The sequence below is a fragment of the Megalopta genalis genome, unplaced genomic scaffold, assembly GCF_051020955.1.
Source record: "Megalopta genalis isolate 19385.01 unplaced genomic scaffold, iyMegGena1_principal scaffold0038, whole genome shotgun sequence".
In the NCBI taxonomy this organism is placed as follows: Eukaryota; Metazoa; Arthropoda; class Insecta; order Hymenoptera; family Halictidae; genus Megalopta; species Megalopta genalis.
In genome coordinates this window covers 2,010,001-2,025,000 of record NW_027476107.1, presented here as the reverse complement: position 1 = coordinate 2,025,000, position 15,000 = coordinate 2,010,001, and the positions used below count along the sequence as shown (strand labels likewise).

At 38.1% G+C, this 15,000-nt stretch overlaps 2 non-coding genes across 2 annotated transcripts; both read left to right on the top strand.

Moving 5' to 3' along the window:
- The first annotated feature begins 10,793 nt into the window (after positions 1-10,793).
- Positions 10,794-12,714, top strand: LOC143261166 (small subunit ribosomal RNA). The gene has a single exon (XR_013035384.1). It is a non-coding gene; the product is annotated as a small subunit ribosomal RNA (ribosomal RNA).
- A 1,328-nt stretch (positions 12,715-14,042) lies between these two features.
- On the top strand, positions 14,043-14,197 carry LOC143261179 (5.8S ribosomal RNA). Its single transcript, XR_013035391.1, has one exon. It is a non-coding gene; the product is annotated as a 5.8S ribosomal RNA (ribosomal RNA).
- Positions 14,198-15,000: the final 803 nt, after the last annotated feature.

Sequence of the window (15,000 nt, the reverse complement as noted above, 5' to 3'; positions counted from 1 at the left end):
TATCCGAACGAAAGTAACACGCCGCTGGTACCTTATTTTATTATAATAATTTAATTATAAGACAGAAACCGCTGGTACTTGGTTGTAAAATCTCCATTATCCGAACGAAAGTAACACGCCGCTGGTACTTTATTTTATTATAATAATTTAATTATAAGACAGAAACCGCTGGTACTTGGTTGTAAAATCTCCATTATCCGAACGAAAGCAATACGCCGTTGGTACTTGGTTATAAAATTTTCATTACAAGATAGAAAGCAATATGCCGCTGGTTATATTAATGTAATCTTATGGAAAGCATTACGCCGCTGGAATTTTGACCATTGCAATAATCGATCGGAAGCTATACACAGCAAGGAATACGAATATTATACCAAGAGATCGAAAACAATACGCTGTTCGGACGTTTTGACTAGCTGTCGCACAGTGCAGACGCGCCGACCCGTCGCACCGCATTTCGAGCGCAATTTCAGTGGTTTTGTTGCAGGAGTCAAACTGAATGATTTGATGCATAAAGTTTAATTAAACTCCCATTAGTTTGCCGGGAAACATCGATTCTTCCGATCTAGAAAGAGACAGAGACAGACGATCCGCGTTATGTTAAATATTTCAAGGTTCCCGATTCCACAAAATTATAAAAAGTATACGGCTGTGTAGCGGGGATCAAAACGAGTAATTTCATGTATAAAGTTTAATTAATCTCCCAATAGTTTGCCGGGAAACATCGATTATTCCGATCTAGAAAGAGACAGAGACAGACGATCCGCGTTATGTTAAATATTTCAAGGTTCCCGATTCCACAAAATTATAAAAAGTATACGGCTGTGTAGCGGGGATCAAAACGAGTAATTTCATGTATAAAGTTTAATTAATCTCCCAATAGTTTGCCGGGAAACATCGATTATTCCGATCTAGAAAGAGACAGAGATAGTCGATCCGCGTTATGTTAAATATTTCAAGGTTCCCGATTCCACAAAATTATAAAAAGTATACGGCTGTGTAGCGGGGATCAAAACGAGTAATTTCATGTATAAAGTTTAATTAATCTCCCAATAGTTTGCCGGGAAACATCGATTCTTCCGATCTAGAAAGAGACAGAGATAGTCGATCCGCGTTATGTTAAATATTTCAAGGTTCCCGATTCCACAAAATTATAAAAAGTATACGGCTGTGTAGCGGGGATCAAAACGAGTAATTTCATGTATAAAGTTTAATTAATCTCCCAATAGTTTGCCGGGAAACATCGATTCTTCCGATCTAGAAAGAGACAGAGATAGTCGATCCGCGTTATGTTAAATATTTCAAGGTTCCCGATTCCACAAAATTATAAAAAGTATACGGCTGTGTAGCGGGGATCAAAACGAGTAATTTCATGTATAAAGTTTAATTAATCTCCCAATAGTTTGCCGGGAAACATCGATTCTTCCGATCTAGAAAGAGACAGAGACAGACGATCCGCGTTATGTTAAATATTTCAAGGTTCCCGATTCCACAAAATTATAAAAAGTATACGGCTGTGTAGCGGGGATCAAAACGAGTAATTTCATGTATAAAGTTTAATTAATCTCCCAATAGTTTGCCGGGAAACATCGATTATTCCGATCTAGAAAGAGACAGAGACAGACGATCCGCGTTATGTTAAATATTTCAAGGTTCCCGATTCCACAAAATTATAAAAAGTATACGGCTGTGTAGCGGGGATCAAAACGAGTAATTTCATGTATAAAGTTTAATTAATCTCCCAATAGTTAGCCGGGAAACAACGATTATTCCGATCTAGAAAGAGACAGAGACAGACGATCCGCGTTATGTTAAATATTTCAAGGTTCCCGATTCCACAAAATTATAAAAAGTATACGGCTGTGTAGCGGGGATCAAAACGAGTAATTTCATGTATAAAGTTTAATTAAACTCCCAATAGTTTGCCGGGAAACATCGATTCTTCCGATCTAGAAAGAGACAGAGACAGACGATCCGCGTTATGTTAAATATTTCATGGTTCCCGATTCCACAAAATTATAAAAAGTATACGGCTGTGTAGCGGGGATCAAAACGAGTAATTTCATGTATAAAGTTTAATTAAACTCCCAATAGTTTGCCGGGAAACATCGATTCTTCCGATCTAGAAAGAGACAGAGACAGACGATCCGCGTTATGTTAAATATTTCAAGGTTCCCGATTCCACAAAATTATAAAAAGTATACGGCTGTGTAGCGGGGATCAAAACGAGTAATTTCATGTATAAAGTTTAATTAAACTCCCAATAGTTTGCCGGGAAACATCGATTCTTCCGATCTAGAAAGAGACAGAGACAGACGATCCGCGTTATGTTAAATATTTCATGGTTCCCGATTCCACAAAATTATAAAAAGTATACGGCTGTGTAGCGGGGATCAAAACGAGTAATTTCATGTATAAAGTTTAATTAATCTCCCAATAGTTTGCCGGGAAACATCGATTCTTCCGATCTAGAAAGAGACAGAGACAGACGATCCGCGTTATGTTAAATATTTCAAGGTTCCCGATTCCACAAAATTATAAAAAGTATACGGCTGTGTAGCGGGGATCAAAACGAGTAATTTCATGTATAAAGTTTAATTAATCTCGCAATAGTTTGCCGGGAAACATCGATTATTCCGATCTAGAAAGAGACAGAGATAGTCGATTCGCGTTATGTTAAATATTTCAAGGTTCCCGATTCCACAAAATTATAAAAAGTATACGGCTGTGTAGCGGGGATCAAAACGAGTAATTTCATGTATAAAGTTTAATTAAACTCCCAATAGTTTGCCGGGAAACATCGATTCTTCCGATCTAGAAAGAGACAGAGACAGACGATCCGCGTTATGTTAAATATTTCAAGGTTCCCGATTCCACAAAATTATAAAAAGTATACGGCTGTGTAGCGGGGATCAAAACGAGTAATTTCATGTATAAAGTTTAATTAAACTCCCAATAGTTTGCCGGGAAACATCGATTCTTCCGATCTAGAAAGAGACAGAGACAGACGATCCGCGTTATGTTAAATATTTCAAGGTTCCCGATTCCACAAAATTATAAAAAGTATACGGCTGTGTAGCGGGGATCAAAACGAGTAATTTCATGTATAAAGTTTAATTAATCTCGCAATAGTTTGCCGGGAAACATCGATTATTCCGATCTAGAAAGAGACAGAGATAGTCGATTCGCGTTATGTTAAATATTTCAAGGTTCCCGATTCCACAAAATTATAAAAAGTATACGGCTGTGTAGCGGGGATCAAAACGAGTAATTTCATGTATAAAGTTTAATTAAACTCCCAATAGTTTGCCGGGAAACATCGATTCTTCCGATCTAGAAAGAGACAGAGACAGACGATCCGCGTTATGTTAAATATTTCAAGGTTCCCGATTCCACAAAATTATAAAAAGTATACGGCTGTGTAGCGGGGATCAAAACGAGTAATTTCATGTATAAAGTTTAATTAAACTCCCAATAGTTTGCCGGGAAACATCGATTCTTCCGATCTAGAAAGAGACAGAGACAGACGATCCGCGTTATGTTAAATATTTCAAGGTTCCCGATTCCACAAAATTATAAAAAGTATACGGCTGTGTAGCAGGGATCAGAACGCGTAATTTCATGTATAAAGTTTAATTAAACTCCCAATAGTTTGTCGGGAAACATCGATAGTTCGATCGCGCGAGAGAGACAGAGAAACGAACAGCCTTTTTTTCGATTTACGGCTAAAATAAATTTTTCTCATTTTATTCAATAACATATTCTTGCTTAAATAACTTTTTTACATAGGGATTAAGCATTTAGAACGATACATTGTTTAAAATAAGGGCACTTTACTCTTGACATTTTACGGTTTTTTCAATTTTCTGAAAAATCCTATCATTAGATTTTTTTAAAAATACGATATTCTTGCTTAACTAACGTTTCTACATAGGGATTAAGCATTTAGAACGAAATCTAATGTCAGAAAATGGCACTTTACTCTTGACATTTTTCGGTTTTTTCAATTTTCTGGGAAATCCTATCATTAGATTTTTTTAAAAATACGATATTCTTGCTTAACTAACGTTTTTACATAGGGATTAAGCATTTAGAACGAAATCTAATGTAGGAAAATGGTACTTTACTCTTGATCGGTACGTTGGGACTTTGAAAATATTCGGGCGTTCCAATCGCTCGTCTGTTGCATCATAGCGCGTCTCGGCGCAATCGACCGATTCGCTCGATCCATTATTTTCGATTTACGGCTAAAATAAATTTTTCTCATTTTATTCAATAACATATTCTTGCTTAAATAACTTTTTTACATAGGGATTAAGCATTTAGAACGATACATTGTTTAAAATAAGGGCACTTTACTCTTGACATTTTACGGTTTTTTCAATTTTCTGAAAAATCCTATCATTAGATTTTTTTAAAAATACGATATTCTTGCTTAACTAACGTTTCTACATAGGGATTAAGCATTTAGAACGAAATCTAATGTCAGAAAATGGCACTTTACTCTTGACATTTTTCGGTTTTTTCAATTTTCTGGGAAATCCTATCATTAGATTTTTTTAAAAATACGATATTCTTGCTTAACTAACGTTTTTACATAGGGATTAAGTATTTAGAACGAAATCTAATGTAGGAAAATGGTACTTTACTCTTGATCGGTACGTTGGGACTTTGAAAATATTCGGGCGTACGCGGCGCGCTCGGCGCTTCGAACAGCTCCGGTGTCCCCATTATTTTCGATTTACGGCTAAAATAAATTTTTCTATTTTTTTTCAATAACATATTCCTGCTAAAATAACTTTTTTACATAGGGATTAAGCATTTAGAACGATACATTGTTTAAAATAAGGGCACTTTACTCTTGACATTTTACGGTTTTTTCAATTTTCTGAAAAATCCTATCATTAGATTTTTTTAAAAATACGATATTCTTGCTTAACTAACGTTTCTACATAGGGATTAAGCATTTAGAACGAAATCTAATGTCAGAAAATGGCACTTTACTCTTGACATTTTTCGGTTTTTTCAATTTTCTGGGAAATCCTATCATTAGATTTTTTTAAAAATACGATATTCTTGCTTAACTAACGTTTTTACATAGGGATTAAGTATTTAGAACGAAATCTAATGTAGGAAAATGGTACTTTACTCTTGATCGGTACGTTGGGACTTTGAAAATATTCGGGCGTACGCGGCGCGCTCGGCGCTTCGAACAGCTCCGGTGTCCCCATTATTTTCGATTTACGGCTAAAATAAATTTTTCTAATTTTTTTCAATAACATATTCCTGCTAAAATAACTTTTTTACATAGGGATTAAGCATTTAGAACGATACATTGTTTAAAATAAGGGCACTTTACTCTTGACATTTTACGGTTTTTTCAATTTTCTGAAAAATCCTATCATTAGATTTTTTTAAAAATACGATATTCTTGCTTAACTAACGTTTCTACATAGGGATTAAGCATTTAGAACGAAATCTAATGTCAGAAAATGGCACTTTACTCTTGACATTTTTCGGTTTTTTCAATTTTCTGGGAAATCCTATCATTAGATTTTTTTAAAAATACGATATTCTTGCTTAACTAACGTTTTTACATAGGGATTAAGCATTTAGAACGAAATCTAATGTAGGAAAATGGTACTTTACTCTTGATCGGTACGTTGGCACTTAGAAAATATTCGGGCGTTCCAATCGCTCGTCTGTTGCATCATAGCGCGTCTCGGCGCAATCGACCGATTCGCTCGATCCATTATTTTCGATTTACGGCTAAAATAAATTTTTCTCATTTTATTCAATAACATATTCTTGCTTAAATAACTTTTTTACATAGGGATTAAGCATTTAGAACGATACATTGTTTAAAATAAGGGCACTTTACTCTTGACATTTTACGGTTTTTTCAATTTTCTGAAAAATCCTATCATTAGATTTTTTTAAAAATACGATATTCTTGCTTAACTAACGTTTCTACATAGGGATTAAGCATTTAGAACGAAATCTAATGTCAGAAAATGGCACTTTACTCTTGACATTTTTCGGTTTTTTCAATTTTCTGGGAAATCCTATCATTAGATTTTTTTAAAAATACGATATTCTTGCTTAACTAACGTTTTTACATAGGGATTAAGCATTTAGAACGAAATCTAATGTAGGAAAATGGTACTTTACTCTTGATCGGTACGTTGGGACTTTGAAAATATTCGGGCGTTCCAATCGCTCGTCTGTTGCATCATAGCGCGTCTCGGCGCAATCGACCGATTCGCTCGATCCATTATTTTCGATTTACGGCTAAAATAAATTTTTCTCATTTTATTCAATAACATATTCTTGCTTAAATAACTTTTTTACATAGGGATTAAGAATTTAGAACGATACATTGTTTAAAATAAGGGCACTTTACTCTTGACATTTTACGGTTTTTTCAATTTTCTGAAAAATCCTATCATTAGATTTTTTTAAAAATACGATATTCTTGCTTAACTAACGTTTCTACATAGGGATTAAGCATTTAGAACGAAATCTAATGTCAGAAAATGGCACTTTACTCTTGACATTTTTCGGTTTTTTCAATTTTCTGGGAAATCCTATCATTAGATTTTTTTAAAAATACGATATTCTTGCTTAACTAACGTTTTTACATAGGGATTAAGTATTTAGAACGAAATCTAATGTAGGAAAATGGTACTTTACTCTTGATCGGTACGTTGGGACTTTGAAAATATTCGGGCGTACGCGGCGCGCTCGGCGCTTCGAACAGCTCCGGTGTCCCCATTATTTTCGATTTACGGCTAAAATAAATTTTTCTAATTTTTTTCAATAACATATTCCTGCTAAAATAACTTTTTTACATAGGGATTAAGCATTTAGAACGATACATTGTTTAAAATAAGGGCACTTTACTCTTGACATTTTACGGTTTTTTCAATTTTCTGGGAAATCCTATCATTAGATTTTTTTAAAAATACGATATTCTTGCTTAACTAACGTTTTTACATAGGGATTAAGCATTTAGAACGAAATCTAATGTCAGAAAATGGCACTTTACTCTTGACATTTTTCGGTTTTTTCAATTTTCTGGGAAATCCTATCATTAGATTTTTTTAAAAATACGATATTCTTGCTTAACTAACGTTTTTACATAGGGATTAAGTATTTAGAACGAAATCTAATGTAGGAAAATGGTACTTTACTCTTGATCGGTACGTTGGGACTTTGAAAATATTCGGGCGTACGCGGCGCGCTCGGCGCTTCGAACAGCTCCGGTGTCCCCATTATTTTCGATTTACGGCTAAAATAAATTTTTCTAATTTTTTTCAATAACATATTCCTGCTAAAATAACTTTTTTACATAGGGATTAAGCATTTAGAACGATACATTGTTTAAAATAAGGGCACTTTACTCTTGACATTTTACGGTTTTTTCAATTTTCTGAAAAATCCTATCATTAGATTTTTTTAAAAATACGATATTCTTGCTTAACTAACGTTTCTACATAGGGATTAAGCATTTAGAACGAAATCTAATGTCAGAAAATGGCACTTTACTCTTGACATTTTTCGGTTTTTTCAATTTTCTGGGAAATCCTATCATTAGATTTTTTTAAAAATACGATATTCTTGCTTAACTAACGTTTTTACATAGGGATTAAGCATTTAGAACGAAATCTAATGTAGGAAAATGGTACTTTACTCTTGATCGGTACGTTGGCACTTAGAAAATATTCGGGCGTTCCAATCGCTCGTCTGTTGCATCATAGCGCGTCTCGGCGCAATCGACCGATTCGCTCGATCCATTATTTTCGATTTACGGCTAAAATAAATTTTTCTCATTTTATTCAATAACATATTCTTGCTTAAATAACTTTTTTACATAGGGATTAAGCATTTAGAACGATACATTGTTTAAAATAAGGGCACTTTACTCTTGACATTTTACGGTTTTTTCAATTTTCTGAAAAATCCTATCATTAGATTTTTTTAAAAATACGATATTCTTGCTTAACTAACGTTTCTACATAGGGATTAAGCATTTAGAACGAAATCTAATGTCAGAAAATGGCACTTTACTCTTGACATTTTTCGGTTTTTTCAATTTTCTGGGAAATCCTATCATTAGATTTTTTTAAAAATACGATATTCTTGCTTAACTAACGTTTTTACATAGGGATTAAGCATTTAGAACGAAATCTAATGTAGGAAAATGGTACTTTACTCTTGATCGGTACGTTGGGACTTTGAAAATATTCGGGCGTTCCAATCGCTCGTCTGTTGCATCATAGCGCGTCTCGGCGCAATCGACCGATTCGCTCGATCCATTATTTTCGATTTACGGCTAAAATAAATTTTTCTCATTTTATTCAATAACATATTCTTGCTTAAATAACTTTTTTACATAGGGATTAAGCATTTAGAACGATACATTGTTTAAAATAAGGGCACTTTACTCTTGACATTTTACGGTTTTTTCAATTTTCTGAAAAATCCTATCATTAGATTTTTTTAAAAATACGATATTCTTGCTTAACTAACGTTTCTACATAGGGATTAAGCATTTAGAACGAAATCTAATGTCAGAAAATGGCACTTTACTCTTGACATTTTTCGGTTTTTTCAATTTTCTGGGAAATCCTATCATTAGATTTTTTTAAAAATACGATATTCTTGCTTAACTAACGTTTTTACATAGGGATTAAGTATTTAGAACGAAATCTAATGTAGGAAAATGGTACTTTACTCTTGATCGGTACGTTGGGACTTTGAAAATATTCGGGCGTTCCAATCGCTCGTCTGTTGCATCATAGCGCGTCTCGGCGCAATCGACCGATTCGCTCGATCCATTATTTTCGATTTACGGCTAAAATAAATTTTTCTCATTTTATTCAATAACATATTCTTGCTTAAATAACTTTTTTACATAGGGATTAAGCATTTAGAACGAAATCTAATGTCAGAAAATGGCACTTTACTCTTGACATTTTACGGTTTTTTCAATTTTCTGGGAAATCCTATCATTAGATTTTTTTAAAAATACGATATTCTTGCTTAACTAACGTTTTTACATAGGGATTAAGCATTTAGAACGAAATCTAATGTAGGAAAATGGTACTTTACTCTTGATCGGTACGTTGGGACTTAGAAAATATTCGGCCGTACGCGGCGCGTCTCGGCGCTTCGAACAGCTCCGGTGTCCCCATTATTTTCGATTTACGGCTAAAATAAATTTTTCTAATTTTTTTCAATTACATATTCTTGCTTAGATAACTTTTTTACATAGGGATTAAGCATTTAGAACGACATATTGTTTAAAATAATGGTACTTTACTCTTGTGATTTTTCGGTTTTTTTTGATTATTTGGAAAAATAAATTTTTGTAATTTTTTTAAATACGATATTCGTGATCAGTGAACGATTTCACATATGGATTAAGCATTTAGAATCGTGCGGAAGCGTTATTAAAAAAGTTTACTCGATGCGATGGGACTTTGAAAAGTTTGTGAAAATTTTCATATTGGGAAAAAATGTGTAATTTTTTGTCTAGTTTACGGTGGTGTAATTTATTTTAATGTTTACTATAAATTTTTTTTTCGTTCGTTCACGCGCTATGTTACAACAGCACGGCCGGGCGGTCTGTTGCCGCGGCGGTTTACACTCGTAAGCGCGCGTGCTATTCGGCCGGCGGCGCCGGCGTCCTTGCCGGCCGTTCGGTATCTATAAGAGATACACGGTCCGTGCGAGGCGGATGGAGCAGAGCGGGTTTTGGGCCAATTCTACGATCTCGGTCGAGAAGCTGTCTCAGAGCTCCTTCGGGGCTTCGGTCCTGACTGTTTCGTGCCGTTTACGTTACGGACTTTTCTCCACACAGCGTGGCCACGGGTCGGTGTCTTTGACCGAATGGCCCATATGTGGCAAGCCCTACGGGGTTGGTTACCCGTATGCACTTTGTATGTATACTCGTACTCACTGAGCAATCGACTCTTCTGTCCGAGCGATGGAAAAATTTTTTAAAATGCATCTGTAAGATTTGGAAGCAAATCGTACCAATTGAAAACTGTGGCTAAAATGAATAGCCCAGTGGAGAGAGAAAACTATCAAAAAACTGATTTTTTAAATCAAGAGGTGTCAGAAATCGAAATGCCTAGCGCGAGCGGAAGAACACGCTTTCTCGCCAGTCCAGCATGTGTCCTGTCCGTTCTTCCTCGGCTTGCCGATTTTGCCCAGATCAGAGGTTTCGTGCTTCCGGCGGTCAGAAGATCAGCGTGAGCGTACGCGCTTCCACGACTATGGCATCACCCATGTACTTTTTCCTTTGAATATATTTGAGTACATAAAAAATATTAAAACATATAGAGAGAACTGTGTCTTGGATCTTAAAAATTTGTCAATAGCGATGATATATTATTACTTAACTTGAAGTATTTGTACGTTTTAGCTGGGACGTACATTTATCTTACAAGATGTTAATAGCGAGACTCTTGAAGATAAAATTATCTTGTGATTTTATGAAGGCAAAGATAGAAACGTACGAAGCTGGCGTACGTAGAAAAATGTGATTTTACGATAGAACAAAAATATAATACGTACGTTTTTGGGCGTACGGTAAAATATCTGTATGGTAGAAAAATGAAAGAAATTGAGCGTTAAAGAAGATATGTTACAAGCGCGGAATGTGGCAAAACTTGTACATATTTGAAAGAGAAAAGTGGTGTGTCGACCTGACATATATATATGAAACAGGCGACGATGGAAAAGGATTTAAATTTTGTCCATTTTATATATACATATTGTATAGTTCCCTGGTTGATCCTGCCAGTAGTCATATGCTTGTCTCAAAGATTAAGCCATGCATGTCTCAGTACATGCCGTATTAAGGTGAAACCGCGAATGGCTCATTAAATCAGTTATGGTTTCTTAGATCGTACTAAAATTTACTTGGATAACTGTGGTAATTCTAGAGCTAATACATGCAAAACAGAGTTCCGACCAGAGATGGTAGGAACGCTTTTATTAGATCAAAACCAATCGGTGGCGGGTGTTTACACTCGTCCATCGTTTGCTTTGGTGACTCTGAATAACTTTGTGCTGATCGCATGGTCTTATAGCACCGGCGACGCATCTTTCAAATGTCTGCCTTATCAACTGTCGATGGTAGGTTCTGCGCCTACCATGGTTGTAACGGGTAACGGGGAATCAGGGTTCGATTCCGGAGAGGGAGCCTGAGAAACGGCTACCACATCCAAGGAAGGCAGCAGGCGCGCAAATTACCCACTCCCGGCACGGGGAGGTAGTGACGAAAAATAACGATACGGGACTCATCCGAGGCCCCGTAATCGGAATGAGTACACTTTAAATCCTTTAACGAGGATCCATTGGAGGGCAAGTCTGGTGCCAGCAGCCGCGGTAATTCCAGCTCCAATAGCGTATATTAAAGTTGTTGCGGTTAAAAAGCTCGTAGTTGAATCTGTGTGTCACAGTGTCGGTTCATCGCTCGCGGTGTTTAACTGGCATTATGTGGTACGTCCTACCGGTGGGCTTTGCTCTTCACGGGGCGGTCCAACTAATATCCCATCGCGGTGCTCTTCACTGAGTGTCGAGGTGGGCCGGTACGTTTACTTTGAACAAATTAGAGTGCTCAAAGCAGGCTACCTTCGCCTGAATACTGTGTGCATGGAATAATGGAATAGGACCTCGGTTCTATTTTGTTGGTTTTCGGAACCCCGAGGTAATGATTAATAGGGACAGATGGGGGCATTCGTATTGCGACGTTAGAGGTGAAATTCTTGGATCGTCGCAAGACGGACAGAAGCGAAAGCATTTGCCAAAAATGTTTTCATTAATCAAGAACGAAAGTTAGAGGTTCGAAGGCGATCAGATACCGCCCTAGTTCTAACCATAAACGATGCCAGCTAGCGATCCGCCGAAGTTCCTACGATGACTCGGCGGGCAGCTTCCGGGAAACCAAAGCTTTTGGGTTCCGGGGGAAGTATGGTTGCAAAGCTGAAACTTAAAGGAATTGACGGAAGGGCACCACCAGGAGTGGAGCCTGCGGCTTAATTTGACTCAACACGGGAAACCTCACCAGGCCCGGACACCGGAAGGATTGACAGATTGATAGCTCTTTCTTGATTCGGTGGGTGGTGGTGCATGGCCGTTCTTAGTTGGTGGAGCGATTTGTCTGGTTAATTCCGATAACGAACGAGACTCTAGCCTGCTAAATAGACGTAATTATGGTATCTCGAAGGCTCTCGGCTTCTGCCGGTGGGGTTTTTACTACCAACGTACAAACAAATCTTCTTAGAGGGACAGGCGGCTTCTAGCCGCACGAGATTGAGCAATAACAGGTCTGTGATGCCCTTAGATGTTCTGGGCCGCACGCGCGCTACACTGAAGGAATCAGCGTGTGTTCCCTGGCCGAAAGGCCCGGGTAACCCGCTGAACCTCCTTCGTGCTAGGGATTGGGGCTTGCAATTATTCCCCATGAACGAGGAATTCCCAGTAAGCGCGAGTCATAAGCTCGCGTTGATTACGTCCCTGCCCTTTGTACACACCGCCCGTCGCTACTACCGATTGAATGATTTAGTGAGGTCTTCGGACTGGTGCGCGGCAATGTTTCGGCATTGCCGATGATGCCGGGAAGATGACCAAACTTGATTATTTAGAGGAAGTAAAAGTCGTAACAAGGTTTCCGTAGGTGAACCTGCGGAAGGATCATTACAATGTTCCAATATATCTCAAAGAGAGAGGAGAGGAGGAGAGAAAATGAATTCGATTAGTTTGTGGATAAGAATTCATATAAAAAAAAAAGATATTGTTGAGCCCGCCAGATCATTCGTGCGTGATTTACACGGCCAGACGTGTGTACTACACGTATTAGGCCTTTGATCTGCGTTGCGTAGGCCACAACAAATCTTTCAAAGAGAGAGAGATATATGTGTTGTTGGGGTTTGTGATTATGAAGGTGCCCCAACGCACAAAAATATATAAAAATGTACAAAGTTGGGATGTGGTGTGGTGGAGAAGAGTTGGGCCCGACCAGATCATTCGTGCGTGATTTACACGGCAGACGTGTGTACTACACGTATTAGGCCTTTGATCTGCGTTGCGTAGGCCATCTTCCTTCCAAGACACACACGTGTTGGGGTTTGTGTGATTTTATGATAGTGCCTCAACACGGAAAAATAAGCGTACGAGAAGAGTTGGGCCCGACCAGATCATTCGTGCGTGATTTATACACGGCCAGACGCGTATTATATTACACGTATTAGGCCTTTGATCTGCGTTGCGTAGGCCATCTTCTCGATAGAGAGAAAGCCAATGTATTCTTTTTTCTTTCTTTACACACACACACACAGTTGTAGTAGGACAGGGAGGGATGCGAGCGTGCTAATCACGCTTCCTCAAGTCTTCGCTGTGGTGTAAAAAAAAAAAAGAAAAAAAGGAATCGTTGGGAAAGTCCAAAGGACGAAAATATCGGGCAGTCTGAAGATAACTTAATGCTCGTTTACATTGGTATCAAGAGAGACCGGCTTGTGTAGCTCGTTTCAATGCTGTGTCGTTGTCATTGACACCCTACTCTGTTGCGCGCTAGTGGCAGCATGAGCGTGGGACGTATATATATATGACACCCAGCTAGAGCCGGCCGTGAGTCCGTCCGGTGTAAATAACGACGAAAGGAGAGAGAAACTTTTCGAATCCAGTATCGGGTTGATAATTGTCCAGTTTGAATATCCATATCCCCGTCGTTTTTGGAGGTGATATACTCTCTGTGTTTCTTCGATAGAAGGCTTTTCAATGTTCTATTCGCTCCGACCGTCGAACTTGCAAGAAAACAGTGGTTTTGGATTTGCTCGTACATATATATATGGTTTCGACGGAAATATCTCGTTCTTTAAGGGACAATTATGTCGTTGTACGACGACTCCCGAATCTCCTTCGCGCGCTGGTTGGAGCTCTTCGGGTATCGGCTTGTTCCGAAATATAACACAAAAATGTGGTGGATAGCAAATACACATTATATATATGAGAGAATAAAAGGGAAAAATTACCCTGAACGGTGGATCACTTGGCTCGTGGGTCGATGAAGAACGCAGCTAATTGCGCGTCAACGTGTGAACTGCAGGACACATGAACATCGACATTTCGAACGCACATTGCGGTCCACGGATACAATTCCTGGACCACGCCTGGCTGAGGGTCGTTTACGTACTTATAAACTGCTTGCGTTGATGGCACTTGTTGCCTATATACGTACGAGCGAATGATGGGCGCTTCGTCGGCGTTTGTCGCGGTCCTATGAATATTGAGAAATTTTACGTACGTCTAACAGTCTTCGAGAGAGATGGAAATCGTGTTCGAACTAGCGTGAGTGTGGAAGGCGGTGTCGTGTGTCGTATATGTTTTATATACGTCCGCCCGTCTGAAACACCGCTTCGAAGCGGTGACAAAATCTTTTTCGGGACGATTCGTATCCGTAGAACTATCGAGATTTCACTGGTACATTTTCAACGCGCTCCCGACGTCGCCTGAAATGAAACGAGATGGGTTTAACCCACGAAAGCGTACTACACGAGTCTGTCCTATGTGAAGACTGTGTACAGAGATCGAACGAACGCATGAAAGAAATTGAACGAAAGAACACATAACCCGCAAAAATATAGAGTAGAATTGTGACCGTTGCTTCGAATTTGAATTTATATGTATATATATATATCATAGCCCCAGGGAGTGGAACCTATGAGTGTGGAAGGATGTCTCTTACCGTTATGTTGCCAGAGGAAAAAAAGTCTCTCTCTTCGTACGACACATTTGTGTACGAATTGTATCGATGGCTATATAGATCCGATGTTGCACATATTCTGAGTAAAGAACACCCCACCCGGGTTACCGTCCTAAAACTCTTCTATTGGTGTGGCTATGATGTGTGTGTCAACGCAATCGCGAGTCTGGTTCTACGGGAAAACCGTTTGTCGGTCGCCCCATATATCTTTTTGTTCTCTTCAA